The following is a 12,850-nucleotide window of genomic DNA, read 5'->3' on the forward strand; positions in this document are numbered from 1 at the left end:
ATTCACCATCATCGCAAGTCTGTGAAATTAAGCCTGTGCAGGAGGAGGACCACAAAGTGGAATGCTAGAGGGTGATGAGCAAGTTCATCTCCTTGAGATTGATCATGTTATCTGTCTCCGTGATCGACGGTGACGAAGAGGGCAAGTGGCAACATGGATGGCTCACTAGCAGCGTCGATTTGTTTCTTCTGTTGCAACACACGGACCCTTGTGCTAGTAAGCACCAATAATAGCAAAATCCTTAGGGAAAGCTTTAGGTGAAATATAACCCAAGATAACTCCAGCGAAGTGATTGATGGATTGAGAAGAGCTCATGCTCGAAGAAATTGATGGGTTTAACTATCTCATTCTTGACAACTGTTGAATCATGATACACGAAGGGAAATTGTCAAGAGTGACATAACACCACCTCAAAAGATAAGATAGGAAGGACTGCACTTTGGAATGCAAGATGAAGAAGGCTTGAACTCCTCAAAACAAGACATGTGTTGAACACCATGTTTATTTGAGAGTATAGCTTGGAGGATCTTAACTTCGAGAGAAAACTTGAAGAACAATTGAAGAATGAAATTAATCCTTGACGAACCACCATGTTGAGCCTCCATGAAGAACTCCGGATAGGAAAAGATAACATAAAAGAATTGAAGGTTTGAAGCGAACAAGATTGAAGCCTTGCAAAGATTAGATGAAGTTTCGTGATGATATAACCGAGAAAAACTTGGAACTCCGGAAAGAAAGATGAACAAATGAAATCAAGGATTTTGATGAACCTCCGGAATAAGGAATTAACCATTTGGGTGAAACAAGAATAAGAATTATGTTATGCTCATCCTTCACCAATATAAATTGATGACAAGCAATGGAATTGGCATACTACTTATTCTCGTAGGAAGGTTTAAGAGAGATATAGCGTAAACTCAATGAACCACCGGTAGGATTTGGAAACAACGAATGAATTGATATGATAACGAAGGAAGAGAAATCTTTGAACGAACCACCGTAAGAATTGAAAATGAACGAAGAAAAAATAAAGAAACACCGGGAAGAATTAGAAAACGAACGAAGATACTTGAGGGAATGTGATACATGAGAACGAATAGATCACGAACTGATTAGAGAATATTTGAATGATGCACCGGTAAGATTTGGAGAACAATATTTGAAAGCTGAGAATGAATAAACATGAATTGATGGCCTTCGGAGAGTCAAACTGAAAAGACTCCTGAATTGCTCCGGATGGGTGAAAAGAATTCTCACAATCGAATACAATTATGAGAGGATATCATCAAGCTAGAACCACGAATCTTCGAGAGAACGGATAAGATTGAAGAGAAACTCTTCTTCGGTCTTCAAATACAGAGAATGACGATGAAAAAGACCACCATGAATTGTTGAGATACTCCGGGATGAAAATTAGAAAGGTTGAACCAACGATGAAAATAATTTAAAAGATCTTGGAGAAATACATTTGACTGATGAAAATTCATTCTTACGTCAACTTTGAAGGACTTTGAGAATAACTCCGGAAAAAAATAGAAGAGTCAGATAAGATCCTGGGAAAAGACCTGTGGGTTAGGGCCCACTCAAAATAAACACCGTTGAAAAGATTTGAAGAGAGATTGCACCGGTTGAATTAAATAGCCTTTATGAGATAAAATCCTCGAAATAGCTTGAATGGATTAGGAGTGAAAACACGAATCTTCGAGATATCTTGAGCACTCCGGAACAATTGAATAGCGATAAGTGGATGATTATGAGGTGCACCGGCATGGGAAAAGCATTTAAAACTAGGAAAGGAATATGATCAACACTAAAACGTTGAATTGAATCCACTGAAGAAGAAAAGAATAAAGAATGATGAACTTGAGGCTCCATTAGTATCTTCTTGAGAAACACCGGGTAAAACATTGAAAGAAAAGACTGAAGATACTTCACATCCATAAGATGGATACTTGATTAAGAAACCTGAGTCCTTGAAGAAAAGGGTGGGAAGGCGGGAAAACAAAGGCAACTTGGGACAGATGAAACAAATAACGTTGAGAAGACTTTGAGTTGATCTTGCGGATGAGAAAAATGATAGGATTATCTTGAAGAGAATCACACCGGTTGGAAAGAATTGACATGACAACCTCGATGATCAATAAGGATTGGTATTCACATAGAAATATGAGAACACCGCTTAGGAAAGGTATGGAATCCACATTTGACTTCAAAGCAACTCGAATACCACAACTCAAAACAAAACAAGAATTGGCTTGCAGAATAAGCCGGAACAAACATATGATAGATCCCATATCGTATCATGTGTCTGTTGGAAAGATATTATAGGTGCTACTTGAATTCCCACCTATAAAACTCCCGAAACTTTATGGTTATGCAATCAGGTGTTGGGTATATAGGGGAAGCAAAATATCTCACCCAAACTAACAATCCCTACATCCAGTTGTATCCATCCTTCAACACATAACCAAGAAACCTTCGGAAATCGTGTACCTCAACCTTCGAAAAGCATCCGTTATACGAGTTATGGCAATACTCCCGAACTCCCGCCCCAGTACTGGGTGGCGTCGAGGTTATCTCACCAACAACTGCATAAAAGAGATTTTCGATGTCGGTGAACTCAGGTATTCCAGAACTGCAACGATAAAATTGTGACGACAACACCTCGGAGGTCAACTCCCCGGGACACTGCCACAACCCTAAATGTCAGGAGGCACCAAGAACAATGTTCTCGTCACAAAACCATCGGAACGATTCCAAGATACCCGTGTGATCCTAAAAAAATCATGAAATTTGAGGAGAGAAAAGTCAACACTTCTACATCAGGGGGCCTCACTAGAGCGACGAAGGGACTGAGGAGTAAAAAGAATCCTACTCTCCGATATATATATAATCCTAAGACTCGAAACATTTTGTTCTAGACACAACAACATCAACGATTCGATCAAGAAGGGGGCTCCTAAGTCGGGTATGGCTCTGATACCAACTTGTAACACCCATGATGCGGCTATATCTCCCACGTGTCGGGGCACGACTTAGAGGCATAGCCTCATGGTAGGTTTGTCACAAGAGGAGTAATCTTCACACAATCCCATGTACTGAATAAGAAAGGGATAAAGAGTTGGCTTACAATCGCCACTTCACACAAATAGAAGTTAAACATACATCATCCAAAATACAAACAAGGTCTGACCACGGAACCAAAATAAGGGAAGACAACCCCACATGCTAGATCCCCGATCGTCCCAACTGGGCTCCACTACTGATCAACCGGAAAAGACACAACACAATGACCAAGATCTTCATCGAGCTCCCACTTGAGCTCGGTTGCGTCACCTGCACTGGTATCATCGGCACCTGCAACTATTTGGAAGTATCTATGAGTCATGAGGACTCGGCAATCTCACACCCGCGAGATCAAGACTATTTAAGCTTATGGGTAGGAGAAGGTAGTGAGGTGGAGCTGCAACAAGCACTAAGCAAATATGGTGGCTAACATACACAAATAAGAGCGAGAAGAGAAGCAACGCAACGGTCGAGAAGCTAGAAGTGATCAAGAAGTGATCCTGAAACTACTTACGTTCAAGCATAACAGAAGACCGTGTTCACTTCCCGGACTCCGCCGGAAAGAGACCATCACAGCTACACACGCGGTTGATGCATTTTAATTAACTCGAGTGTCAAGTTCCCTACAACCGGATATTAACAAATTCCCATCTGCCACATAACCGCGGGCACGGCTTTCGAAAGCTCAAACCCTGCAGGGGTGTCCCAACTTAGCCCATCACAAGCTCTCACAGTCAACGAAGGATATTCCTTCTCCCAAGAAGACCCGATCAGTCTCGGAATCCCGGTTACAAGACATTTCGGCAATGGTAAAACAAGACCAGCAAGACCGCCCGATGCGCCGACATCCCGATAGGAGCTGCACATATCTCGTTCTCAGGGCAACACCGGATGAGACATCCTACGAGTAAAACCAAACCTCAAGTTTCCCCGAGGTGGCCCCGCAGTCTACTCGATTCGGACCAACACTTAGAGAAGCACTGGCCCGAGGGGGTTTAAATAAAGATGACCCTCGGGAGCGCGACTCCCAAGGAAAAAGTATAGGTGGTGGTGAGGCAAATGGTAAAACCAAGGTTGGGCCTTGCTGGAGGAGTTTTATTCAAAGCGAACTATCAAGGGGTTCCCATAACACCCAACCGCGTAAGGAACACAAAATCAAGGAACATAACACTGGTATGACGGAAACTAGGGCGGCAAGAGTGGAACAAAACACCAGGCATAAGGCCGAGCCTTCCATCCTTTACCAAGTATATAAATGCATTAATTAAATAAGAGATATTGTGATATCCCAACATATCCATGTTCCAACATGGAACAAACTTCATCTTCACCTGCAACTAGCAACGCTATAAGAGGGGTTGAGCAAAAGCGGTAACATAGCCAACCAGCGGTTTGCTAGGAAGGTGGGTTAGAGGCATGACATGGCAATATGGGAGGCATGACAAAAGCAAGTGGTAGGTAGCGCGACATAGCAATAAAGTGAGAAACTAGCAAGCAAAGATAGAAGTGATTTTGAGGGTATGGTCATCATGCCTGAGATTCCGCAAGGAAGAAGAACGAGTCCATGAAGAAGACAAACGGACGTAGTCGATCGAATCCTCACAACTCCGGACCGAAACCGAAGCTAATGAGAGAAGCAACCCGGAAATAAGCAAGCAACATAGAAACAACCATCACATAAACATGGCATGATGTGCAACCAAGTATGATGCATGTCCGGTTTAAAGAGGCATCGCATGGCATAGTGCACAAACAACACTACAAGTTAAGTAGAGCTCAATATGCAACGAGTTGCATATTGATGAAACACCACGTGACTTATTTAGTTCACTCTTGTTTATGTACCCAACAATATTAAATGGTGTTTAACATGGCAAGAGGTGAAGCATATGAAAACTACCTATCTAGGCAAGTTTAAATGAGGCCGAAACAACAAGCAACAAGTCCGGAGAAATCCTCATGAGCGTATATTAGATTTGGTATTGTTCTGCCCTAAACACAATTTTAGAGTTACTAAACATGCAAAGTAATGCCACCATGTCAAACTATGCATTTTTTTGCCCCATTTACATATAAAGTTTTTTTTAATGGAGCTATGGTTATTTAGTTATGAAATAAATCATTTTAACATGGCATTTAAGAAAAATATATGCAAATAGCATTTTAAACATTTTAAACATGCATGAAAGTGGCATATTATGAAACTAGATGAAATTCTAGTCATTTTTCATATATAAAACATTTTAATCCGATGCACGGTTGTGGAGTTATTAAATGCATGAAGTCTAGGGACTATTCTGCAAAACTGCAAAACACCTGGAAAATAGCTAAATTCGCTGGACTGAAAAAAACATACTGGGCTAAATCTCCTGGGTGCCAGATACTAAGCTGCGCTCACGGCATCAAGTAGGCAGAAAGGGGGGGTTGCTCACCCATGGGCCAAGCCCAAGTCGGTGGTGGCGGCTGAGGCAGGACGCAGCAGGCTAGGCCAGGATCTGGGTGGCTGAGGCCCACCAAGTGGCCCAAGCGGGCGAGCGGGGGTTTCGTCGTCTCCTCGAGCACTCGCTCGAGCAGGATGTAGGGGCGCCGGCTGCCGCGACAAACTCCGGCGAGGGGCGGCGCGGAGAGGGTCGGCGAGGTCAGGAAGAGACGAAACCAGTCGGGGCTCCCCAGATCCGGTGAGAGGATCCGACGGCGATCTCGGAGCAGCGAGGTCCGGCGCGAGCTCCCATGGGAAGCTTCGGGTTATTGCAGGTGCAGGATTCTTGGGGTTCTCCAGGGAGGTCCAGTCGAGGGAGGCGGGCGGCGGAGCTCCTCCGACGGCGACAAGGCGCGGGGCGACGGGGCCGGCGAGGAGGCAAAGCGCAGGACGAGGCGGCGATGCGGGGATCCGCGGCTGGCGGTGGAGGTGTGGCCCGATCCGGGCCTGGGCGGGCCGGATCCAGGCTCTACGGGCCCGCGCAGTGGGGAGGCTGGAGAGGCACGCGCATCAGCAGGGATGTGGTGGAGGGAGGCGCTAGGGATGAGGTGGCACGCGCTGGTTGGCTAAAGGGGCGTGGCGGCGCTGCCAAGTGGCGGGGAGGGGTTTGGCCGGCGCGGAATGCGAGGAGGAGGGGGGAGGCTGTGGCAGGAGGTAGGTGGAGACTAGGGGATGCCAAAACTAGAAGGAGGGTGTCCATATATTGCAAAATTGCTAGGGTTAGGGGGTTTGAGGCTGTTTTCGGACGTCTTGGAGCCCTCCGATTGCGATCGAACGATTCCGGGCGCGAGGGGTGTTAGGTGGGCTGAAGGGGGCTGTGCTAGAGAGAGATGGGCTGAGAAGAGAGGGGAGAGAGAGAGGCCCAGCGACTATTTCCGGAGACCGAAAACGTCCGAGGAAAAGGCCAGTTGTACTGCCGCTATAGTTATCTGTTGGGGCGTCAAACGGACTCCGAATGCGATGAAACTTGGCAGGCGGTCTACTGACAACATAACAACACTGCACACCAACTTTCATCCCATTCCGAGAACATTTTCCGGCCACTTATAAAATAATATTTCATGCGTGCCGCGGGCGCGTGCAAGTGTGTCTGGGCTCAGAACGGACAACCGACGGAACTGGGGGAACCCTGACGGATGCAAGTTTGAAAACATGATGATGCAATGCACATGATGACATGATGAAATGCAACATCCAAACAAAAGACATGGCAACAACGGCGAATAACTGGAAGACACCTGGTGCAACGGTCTCGGGGCATCACACAAGTGGTGAGGGGCTACGTGACCAGTTAGGCTCCTGAGTCACGATGCTCAGGAATCCCCCTTGATGTACGAACGGACCTTCATACCTGTCCTCGCCGAGGTCCCGCTCGGGAGGTGCGCGCGACGACCAGGTCTGAGGGACCTGGCAGGGTGGCGTCTGCTAGGCGTGACCTGAGCATAGCCCCCCGTGCCCAGCCCCCTCGCGCGACTCTCCAAAGAGGAAAGTGTTGCGATGAGGCCGGACACTGAGCCTGGTGGCTCCCAGAGGTTGATGCGGCCATGGGGCCACCCTCAGTTGTTTATCACCAACGCGGAGCATAGCGCTTCCGCACTTGCATGGGCATAGCCGCTCCTCGACCGTGTCGACTGCCAGCGCGAAGCATGGTGCTTCCACTGGTGCGTGGGTGAGGGATCCCTCTGAGTGGATCCCCCGGGGCGTGTACAACCCCGCCTTGACACGTGGCTTGCAGGGCAGGGCCAGACGAGGTGTATCTAGGCACTCGTGAGCCAGCGCGGGACTCACAAGGCTGTACCTCAACGCGGGTTGTGCCTGGACTTGATTCTTGTCAGTTGTGGTGGTCCAGCGAGATGGTTAGACAACCTGCACCAGATGAATCTCCTGAGGCGATCACATGAGAAGGCTGAACACCAATGACCTCAGGTGGTGACGTGAACGGGTCCGGCCCACCAAACAGAGCTCAGTCGTTGGGTTTATCGACGCTACAGGGACGGACCTGAGAACAGACGACGTGCCCAGTCTTCTCATGCGAAAAATCCTGAAGAAAGACAGCCAACGCGTGGCTCCCGTGGTGGCAAGGCACCAGGTCGCTTGCCCTAGATCATCCGCCCGCGATTAGCTCATGCGAGAGCCAAGCACCAAGGGCCATGGGAGGTGACGTACACGGGGCTAGCCCATGAGCGAGAGCTCAGACACTTGGATTTAGTGACGCTGCAGGGATGGACCTGAGCACAGATGTCGTGCCAGCCATTAATCATGAGGCGGTCGTGGGTGGGTTCGCAAGGGTGCATGACGTTCATGCCATCAAAGTGTCAGACAGGCAAGTGGTAATCAAATGGTAGCTCATGGGGGGAGGCAAGCTAATTTGGATAAATGCAATACATGCCACAAGGACGGGCCCATGCGGCTTGGGGATGATGCGGCATGAGGGGCGCCCCCAACAGAGTAAGCTAAAGATGCAAAAGGATACACATCGCAGTGACAGGCCCGCGCGACTTGGGGATAGTGCTGCCCGAGGGGCGCCCCCAACTGAATGAATCGAAAAGAGTCACCTGGCACCGTTGCTGGGGGATGTTGAAGCAGCTAAGATGCATGTTGAAGAAGTTGCTCCTCACGAGCCACCTGAGTCCAGAGCCTCGGGAGGCTTTGGGGGCCCAGGAGGCTCATGAAGAAACGTCGCCATCTCCGCTAGGACTGCGTGATGCATGGCCTCCTGAGCCGCCAGAACGCTCCGTAGGTGGCGCTGGAAGGTGACAGGCGCGTCCGGCAGACTGAAGGGCATGTGGACGTAGCTGTGAGGGGGACCCTTGCACCGACCAACGCGCAAGGGCCAGAAGCGCTCCTGAGATGCGGCTCTGTTGAGCCCTGGAATGTTGACGCAAACGTGCAGCTCGTCGTCCTCGCCAGGTCAAAGAGTTGCGCCAGGTGGTGGATGGCGGTCGCTACGCATGGCTCGCGCCTTGATACGTCTCCAACGTATCTACTTTTTCTCACGCTTTTCCTCTTGTTTTGGACTCTAATTTGCATGATTTGAATGAAACTAACCCCGGACTGACGCTGTTTTTAGCAGAACTACCATGGTGTTATTTTTGTGCAGAAATAAAAGTTCTCGGAATGGAACGAAACTTTGCGAGGATTTTCTATATCAATAATAAGAATTTCTGGAGCCAAGACCCACCAGAGAGGGGCCCCTGGGTGGGCACAACCCACTAGGGTGCGCCCCCTCTCTAGGCGTGCCCAGGTGGGTTATACCCATCTGGTGGCCCCGCAGACGACCCCCCTGATACTATAAAATCACATATTTCCAGAAAAAAATCAGGGAGAAAGAATTATCACAATCCATGGGACGGAGCCGCCGCCAAGCCATGTTCTTCCTCGGGAGGGCAGATCTGGAGTCCGTTTGGGGCTCCGGAGAGGGGGGTCTTCGTTCTTCGTCATCACCAACCCTTCTCCATCGCCAATTCCATGATGCTCCCCACCGGGAGTGCGTAATTCCTTCGTAGGCTCGCTGGTCAGTGAGGAGTTGGATGAGATTCTTCATGTAATCGAGTTAGTTTTGTAAGGGCCTGATCCCTAGTATCCACTATGTTCTTAGATTGATGTTGCTATGACTTTGCCATTCTTAATGCTTGTCACTTTGGGCTCGGGTGCCATGATTTCAGATCTGAACCATTTATGAATTCATCATTATATCCATGTTCTAGATCCAATCTTGCAAGTTATAGTCACCTACTATGTGTTATGATCTGACAACCCCGGAGTGACAACAACCGGGCCGACTCTCGGTGATGGCTGTAGTTTGAGGAGTTCATGTATTCACTATGTGTTAATGCTTTGTTCTAGTTCTCTATTAAAAGGAGGCCTTATTATCCCTTAGTTTCCAATATGGACCCTGCTGCCACGAGAGGGTAGGAAAAAAGATGTGATGTAAGTTCTTTTAATAAAGCACGTATGACTATTTACGGAATACATGCCTACATTATATCGATGAACTGGAGCTAGTGCCATATCGCCTTAGGTTATAACTGTCACATGATGAATATCATCCAACAAGTCACCGATCCAATGCCTACGAACTTTTCCATATTGTTCTGCTAAGTTACTACTGCTATCATCACCATTACACTTGCTACAAAATTACTGCTATCACTGTTACTGTTACTATTGCTGCTGTCACTACTATCAAAACTATCAAACTACTTTGCTAATGATAACTTTGTTGCAGATAATTAATCTCCAGGTGTGGTTGAACTTACAACTCAGCTGCTAATACCTTCAAATATTATTTGGCTCCCCTTGTGTACTCTACCCTCGAAAACTGTTGCGATCCCCTATACTTGTGGGTTATCAAGACCTTTTTCTAGCGCCGTTGACGGGGAGCATAGCTATATTTGTTGAGTCACTTGGGATTATTATCATATTATCACCATGAAGAATCTGAAGGATCCTAAGACTAAGATATTTCCCTAAAGGACGTGGGGAGACAAGGAACTGCCATCCAGTTCTGCTTTAGATTCACCTTCTGTTATGAATAAACTTGCAACACCACCACATGCTATTAATTCTGATATGTCGCAAGTTATTGATGATGCTACTTCTACTATGAATGATGCTTATGATGATGCTAGTACCTTGCTTGATAATGATGATGTGCCACTTGGTGAATTTCTTGATAAACAAATTGCTAGAGTTATACAACATGATGTTGTTGAATCTGATGATGAGCTTGAAACTGAAACTCCTGAAACACCTGCTAGAACTAGCCTTCCTAGATATGAATTTCCTATGGTACCGGAAGCTTATGTTATGAGTGAAGAAGTAACTAGAGATATTCTTGCTTGTAATGATAGACATGATCTAGAGAAATTGCTACACAAGTATAAAGAAAAATCTCTGAATGCTAGAATGAAATGTGATCCAAAGTTTGCTAGTTCACCTATCTTTATTGATGACAAGGAATATGAATCCTCTATCAACCCAGAGCTAATTACTCTGGTTGAATCTGATCCTTTCCATGGTTATGAAACTGAAACTGTTGTGGCACATCTTACTACGTTGAATGACATAGCCACCTTTTTTACTCATGATGAGAAAACTCACTATTACTTTATTCTCAAATTATTTCCTTTCTCATTAAAGGGTGATGCTACAGCTTGGTACAATACTCTTGCTCCTGGTTGTCTGCGTAGTCCCCAGGATATGATTTATTACTACTTTGAAAAATATTTTCCTGCTCGTATGAAACAAGCTGCCTTACAAGAAATATTTAACTTTGTGCAAACTAAAGAAGAGAGTCTCCCACAAGCTTGGAGGAGTCTTTGCCAATTACTTAATGCTTTGCCTGATCATCGTCTTAAGAAAATGAAATACTTGATATCTTCTATAATGGACTAACTGATGCTTCTAGGGACTTCCTAGATAGTTGTGCTAGTTGTGTTTTCAGGGAACAAACTGTTGGACAAGGTGAAGAATTATTGAATAACATATTGAAAATTTATGACGATTGGACTATTCCTGAACCACCGCCTAAACCCACTCAGAAGAAGAGGGGTATATTATATCTCAGTCCCGAAGATATGCAAGAGGCAAAGAAATCTAGGAAGGAAAAAGCTATTAAAGCTGAGAATGTTAAAAATTTCCCTCCTATTGAAGAAATACATGGGCTTAATACACCACCACTGCCTAAGGTGGTAGAGGTAAATTCTCTTATGAAGTTCAATGATAGTGATAATCCTCACCATATACATCCTAGTCAGTGCCTTTATGAGTTTGAAAACTATATTAGAAAACAAGATCACTTCAATGCAAATGCTATGAAACAATTGAAACATAATTCTGATTTGATTGCTCGCCTGAGTGACTTGTTATTTAGAATATCAAATGATGTTAGAGGTGTTGGAAAACATGCTTCTATGGTTCAAACTCAGTTAGAACAAGTTGCTAAATCTCAAAGAGAATTGCTTGAGAAATGAATCATAATATGCATGACTTTGTTGTTAGAGTTGCAACTAGAGTAGGTAAAATGACTCAGGAACCACTTTATCCTGAGGGACACCCTAAAAGAATTGAACAAGATTCCCAAAGAGCTAACACTAGTGCACCTAGTTCTTCTAAAAAGAAAAAGAAAAAGTAGAATCATAGGACTTCACATGCTCCTAGTGAACCTGAAATAGAGAAACCTCCTGGCAATGATAATGAAATATCTATCTCTGATGCTGAAACTCAATATAGTAATGAACACTCACCTAATGATAATTAAAAAGTTAATGACGAGGTTCATGATGACTCTCAACCAAACAATGAAAAAGAACCAGATAATGATGTTGAGATAGAACCACCTGTTGATCTTCATAACCCACAACCTAAGAATAAAAGGTATGAAAAAAGAGACTTTGTTGCTAGAAAACACAGTAAAGAAAGTGAACCGTGGGTTCAAAAACCTATGCCTTTTCCACCCAAGTGAACTAAAAAGAATGATGATGAAGAATTTGAACACTTTGCTGAAATGCTGAGGCCAGTCTTTTTGCATACTCGCTTGACTGATATCTTAAAAATGCCTCCTTATGCAAAATATATGAAAGACATCATCACAAATAAGAGAAAGATACTGGAAGCTGAAATATCCCCTATGCTTGCTAATTACACTTTTAAAGATGGAGTACCTAAAAAATTTGGAGATCCGGGAATACCAACTATACCTTGCTCTATCAAAAAGAACTATGTGAAAACTGCTTTGTGTGATTTAGGAGCTGGTGTTAGTGTTATGCCTTTCTCTTTATATAAAAGACTTGACTTGAGTAAACTCACACCTACTTAAATATATTTGCAAATGGCTGATAAATCAACTGCCATACCTATCGGTATCTATGAGGATGTGCCCATTATTGTTGCTAATGTTACTATTTTGACTGACATTGTTATACTTGAGATGCCTGAGGACAACAACATGTCGATTATCCTTGGTAGACTATTCTTGAATACTACAGGGGCTGTTATTGATTGCAATAAAAGCAACGTCACTTTTCATATTAATGGCAATGAGCATATGGTGCACTTTCCGAAGAAACAATTCCAAGTGAATGGTATTAATGTTATTAAAAAATCTCTGACAATCACTGTTGGAAGTTTTCAAATACCTCTACCTACTGTCAAAAAGAAATATGAAATACTTATTGTTGGGCAAATGCATATCCCCATTGAGGTAACTTAGTGATTTACGAAAGTTCTTCGGTTTCATGCTAATTGTAAGTGGTTGTTAATAAGACTTGATCAACCTTATTAATGGATCATTTTTGAACGGTA

Source organism: Triticum urartu, chromosome 5A, assembly GCF_056163025.1.
Source record: "Triticum urartu cultivar PI428250 chromosome 5A, HENAU_Tu73, whole genome shotgun sequence".
NCBI classification, from domain to species: domain Eukaryota; kingdom Viridiplantae; phylum Streptophyta; class Magnoliopsida; order Poales; family Poaceae; genus Triticum; species Triticum urartu.